Source organism: Patella vulgata, chromosome 3 (assembly GCF_932274485.2).
Source record: "Patella vulgata chromosome 3, xgPatVulg1.2, whole genome shotgun sequence".
In the NCBI taxonomy this organism is placed as follows: domain Eukaryota; kingdom Metazoa; phylum Mollusca; class Gastropoda; family Patellidae; genus Patella; species Patella vulgata.
Window position 1 is genome coordinate 33,003,119 of NC_065881.2, and position 6,096 is coordinate 33,009,214.

A 6,096-nucleotide genomic window follows, 5' to 3' on the forward strand; every position below is an offset into this window, starting at 1 on the left:
GACGGGCATACGCCATACAGTGTGCTATGAGGGAAATTTTGCCCGGGCAGCGGCACCATGGCCTACTCTTATATCGAATTCCAACTGCAAAGGGATCTTTTACGTGCACGCCAATGTGTACACGGGACCTCGGTTTTTTGTCCCATCCGAACGACTAGACAGCTTTCCTTGTCAGGCCCTCCATCCTGCAACACTGACAACGGGAAACCACGCCGGAAAATCTGGATGAACTTTCTCGGCCAATGCAGGGATCGAACACCCGACCTCCAGGCTAGCGAGCCAGCGTCTTACCCACTTAGCCACGTGATCCCCGATAAAACAAAGAGAGAGAGAGAGAGAGAGAGATAGAGGGGGGTAACGTCCACTCGACACAAACTAGGTCATTTCGAGACTAACACATGGTTCAACTTTATTTCAATAATTCGATTGCACGTAGAGGTCTTTAGCAGTGAGAGGAAACCGGAGGACCCGGAGAAAACCCACGAGGTTGGACAGGCGACCCTACTCCTCGTCATGTACAACCGGGGAATTGAAACCACGCCATTTGACTCAGTGACAGGCTTTATGATAGAGCGCGCATGTACTAACCATTCGGCCATCCAACCCCTGCTGATAAAACAAATAATGATTGCTGCCTAAAACATGTACAAATCAACTATAAATAGAGTATTAAGAGTGGTGCTAGACACTTTTTGTTACACTAGCTGATTTTAAATTTTCATTCATTTCTTGGTTTGTACTCCCAGCTTGTATGTTTCAAGGACAGCCACAGAGGCTCAGTGAGTAAGATGTTGGCTGGTTCAAGTCCTTTCTTTGATCCTCGATTGACCTAGTAGAAATGGTGAAAAAGTTCATCAGGATTTTCTGGCGTTGTTGCCACTTGTCAGTGGTGTGACGGAGGGCCTGGAAGGGTGACGACGTACATAGTCGTTAGGATTGTTTAAAAAAATCAAGGTCTGTGTACACATTGGAGTGCATGTAAAACATTCCTTTTGCCTGCACAGTCACTGTTCAGGCAACATTCCTGTCAAATGCACATCTTCATTAGCTAAGTCGGAACAGAACGGTAGGACGTTAAACCCCATTTCATTTTGTACATGACATGGACCACAGATTCACCTGTCCAACCTCGTGGGTTTTTTCTGAGTCCTCTGATTTCCTCCAACTACTAAAGAACCCGAGCACAAGTGAATTATTGAAATTATATTGAATCATATGCAAATCCTAGTTTGGGTTCAGTGACGTTAAACCTCATTATTATATAATTTCAACTCCCCCAAAATTGATGAAACAAATATGGATTAATGTATGGAATCTGTCCCATAAAGTATGAGTTGCTCCCGACTCAAAAGTTATCAGATTTTGGACACTTTATTTTGTCAACTAGGGCTACATGTAAGGTAAAAAAAATTCCCCCCAAATATTATATACCACTACCATAATTACTTTTTTTTTGCACTGCCCAAAAAATCTTACAGCCCAAATGTTGTGGGATAGCATTCACCTATGCCAACTATGAATTATATTTTATTATTAAATTGTTAAATTTGCTAATTTCTACCATTTCAAACAATAATCATCATTATAGACCTAGCAAGTCAATAATAATTGCATAGATATATTGTTTGTATTTGTATTTTGTAACACGATCAATAATATAAGGAGATGGGTTGATTAAAAGCTTTTAGCCTGTCCTTTAATCTTTACATATATGACAATATAATAACATGTTCTTAAAATGAAACTTATCTGAATACAACATTAGTTAAATTTAAAGATTTAGATGTCTTGAAATGTGTATATAAAGAAGGCCGCTGGGTGGCGGTTTATATATAAAATAGGTCATGATAAGGGTTTGATCGTTTGTTTATATTTTAAAAGTTTTACGCTTGTCTTTATATATAAGTTGTAAAACCAGACAAAATAAAAAGTTTTCAAATTTATTGGAGATATGGCCTCCTATAAAAATATGGGTGAATTGGAATTTGCAATCAAATTCAGTCCAAAACACATTTACATTAACAAGGCTATCACTTTGTGTAAAGAATCGAAATCGAGTTTGACCCAGTTTAGGCCTACTTTCACGATCCATCGAGTCGACATATCGTCCCCGATAAAAGACATTTGAAAATTAAAATTTTTCTATTTGATTATTCTTATAATATTAAGTAGTTATACAGTCCTAATATAAAATATAGTAGAGCGCACGGAAACAGATTACATGATAGATTCCATTATCAGAAATACGTATCGGCGGCTTCTGTGTTGGAGAATAATAAAAGCGAACTGAATTGTGGTATAGCAAAGATGGCGGCACAAAATGGCGAGAATTGGATAATTGTCGGATATTTGGGACAAAATACTATTTATTTCACATAAAAATGAAATGGTGGCCTGATTAAAAGTTAGTAGAAGCATATATGAAAGTAAGTGCCTTTTTACATACGAACATCCGTCTACATATAATTTGTGCATCTACAAATTCAGCGAATACATGCCATGGCCGGTTACAATTTTACACAAAATGACAAAAACCGTAAAACGGTGAAAACAAGTCACAAGATTAGATGGCCTGTTATTTTCTGAATGTAAAACTTTGTAACTGCACGATTTATACACAATCAAAACTACTTTAATTGAAAATAATCCGGTTTCAAAATCACGGTACCGGGTAACTGGTAACAAAAAATTCGGGAACCAAACATTTTTCACTTCAGTTATCATTCCACGAAGGTGCAATCAACAGTGGTAATGAATACAATTGTAGTCTATATACAGCCTACTTCAGTTTTTAAAAAAGCCTGCTTAAGCATTTCTATATATATATATATAGGCCTATAATATATAGCCATAACAACTGCCTTTACATACATGATGGCCCCGCACTCCGCTGATGTGCAGAGCAAAGTTTTTTCTTCTAGTCAAAGCACTTACACCATTTTTGGCCTCACCACAGTCTAATCTTAAAAACCTAAATGAGCAGAAGTATTGTCTGAGAGCTTCTGACTTGGCCGATAATTCTCAACTTGACAGTGTTTCATTGCTTTTCGTCCATAGTCAAAAGTTCTATTCACATCTCATGTGTAGACTGAATAATTCTCATGTATACTATGAACATGTTCTTTATTCTATCTCTCTGCAAAATCATTTTTTTTACAGATCCTATATTTGAGCAACATTGATTGCAGAAATGTGAAAGAAGTTACAAAAAGATTTATGAAGGCTTGTTTACGGACATGGTAGCCAGGTGACACCAGCTTACTCCTTGTCATGTACGAACGTGGGATCGAAGCCATGCCGTTGGACTCAATGACGGAGGATGTTATGATCAAAAGTGCTTTCATCCACCCTACCCTGAAGATGGCAAAGGCATAAAGACTGTTTTCATATACTTTTAGTCAAATGAAGATATGCTATTTGTAATCTACATGGATGTGGTGTTACCGTGTAAAATTGCAATTAAATGACTTTAGGCCCCCCAAAAATGTTCTGTTGCCGGTAACCCGACCAATCCATTACAAAACCTGCTGACACTTAAATTGTTTTGTTCATCGAGATACTGTTCAGAATGCCCTAAGCCTACCCAATTCTTGAAAATGCCTATATTATTTATTGTTATATATCAATATTCATGTCATTGTTCTTTGAATCTGCATTTACCGATCTGAATAGGCTGGTACAGTGAACGTTTATTAAAAACTGCCATACTTTTGACGCAAGATTGCTAACTGACATGAAATTCGAGACTACAGGTTTCGTGTAGATTTACCACTGCACATTCCGAAAAGCTATAATCCTCACAACTTTCGTTCTAATAATTAACGGTATGCAATTAGACAAAAACATGCGAACGTATATTTCAAACAGGTGGATAGTATCTGCTCGATTGGTACTTAAAAAAAGTTAAGTATATTTATTACGGACCTATTTCGTGCAATATTACGATATGATTTTTTAAGTTTTCATTATGAGTTCTTTCCCTTGAACTAATTAGCCTCCCTACAACAGTTTTTTTAAAAATAATGAAACAATTAAAAAGTTCATTTGCCACCAAAGAAAATATTTAAATCATAATCTAGCCTATCGACCCTACCCTATTTTGCATACGTAACAGAACCCCCTTTTTTGGCCTTATCATAAACAAAAAGATATAAATTAAGATATAAATTTATTGAATCGGTTGATTGTTCATTAAAGATACATTATGGGAGATTAGATAAAGAGCTGGCAGTTCTCGCTATAATAGTTAAAAACTAGATAATGTAAAGGTAATTTGTTGAAAATTTCAGTCAAATTAATCCACTATAAACCGAGATATTAGCTTTGGAAATTTCCGCCTAGCCTCGTTCATCACTACTAAGTAGTACGTTCAAAAGCATAGTCTCGATTATCCATTGTTTTGATTTAATTATCAATGAGCGTTAAGCAGCATATAGGATTCTAATCCAGTCGATATCGAAGGCTAGCCTTGACATAGAGAGTTGATTATGGTCTGGATAAGATAATTTATGTCTAATTAATAATTTAGATAAGATTTCAGACATAAAGAAAGACCTGCAATAGGCATATTTCGCTCTTGCATAATGCAAGTTTAAAAACCCAACTGCAACTGGTTAACCAATTTATTCACATTTGATAAAAAATTTCTATCAAAATATTTGAATTCGATATAAGAGTAGGCCGTAGCACCGCTGTCCGGGCAAAATTTCCCTCATAGCACACTGTATGGCGTATGCCCGTCTTCATTAGCCCAGGTTAGGAGCAGAACAGTAGGACGTTAAACCCCATTTCATTTCATTTTATTTCACATAGGCCAAGGCAATACTGAATAAACAGTAGGCCTAAAATATTTTTTGTCCGATCTTGTGACAGTCAATTCCTTTTATGAATAGCTTGTTTCCGACATATATCCTCTCACAGTATCATATAACAACATTTCAGCTTAAACTGGTGTATCAATGAGTTGAACGGTAACCTTTTGTGTCTCTTCAAAATATTTCAAATCTTTTGTCATGGTAGGGTGACCCATGCACCTACAGAAATACAGTCAACCGCTGATAGTTCGAGACTACCACTGAAGCGTGCACATTCGCCGTGTCGAGGCCAACTTTCTGACAGTATGATACTATAAATAGCCATGGCACGTGCATTTCTCTACAAATCTATCAACTATTACAGCCGTAAAATTAAGCTTCTTGGTTATTACAGCAGATTTAGAAATTACGTTCGTTTCATTTTTTAAATCGCTTTATCATTAACTGTACCGTTAAGAGCGGCATCTTTTGGTTTAGTACAAATACTATCTCTGAAACACTCGGGTTAGACAGGAACATGATACTAGCAGTAGTTTCATTTTACTTTTACAAGCTTCTTAAAACAATTGTTGAGCTAGCTAACGTGCTCATTTCTAAATTCAATTTCTTGTTCTAGCTTTCTGTTATGTTTCGTAAAAAAGTGGTCTTGATTATCCCGACCTGTCAATCAGCCTTAGAATGGTCGATAGACTGGTTAAGCGAGACTAATTTCAAAACAAGGGCACGTAACCTATCTTTTACTCAAAAGTGTCTGGATGTTATGGACGACACATGGAACCAGTTTTCAGTCTATTATTTATAGATGATTAATGGTCATAGCTTATTAAGTACAACATGATCGTTTATTTAGTGACTATAATTGTGTGAAACTGATTTGAGGCTTGGCATATATATAAATATTGTGGCGAAATTGTCGAGATATATGGAGATATTTATTTATGGTGGGTCACCCTAGTCATGGATCAACCATTGCAAATATCTGTGTTAACAATTATATATGAAATGTGTTTAACCAATTCTGCAACACATGTAATATTGGTGTAGTATATATCTTTGTTTATACACCCACATATCAATTTTGGCATATTATACTGTTGCCCTGTTTGTCCGTCCACTGGGTGTGAAATGTGAATCAATCCGATCGTGAGAGGACGAGCATTAACAATATACAGCTTTTCAGGACTTTCACTACCTTGGTTAATTCTCCCTTTCTCGAATGCAATCGATGATGTGTCTATTCTTAATTGATCTTTTTCAAATTTGTGTTACTCACTGGAATCAT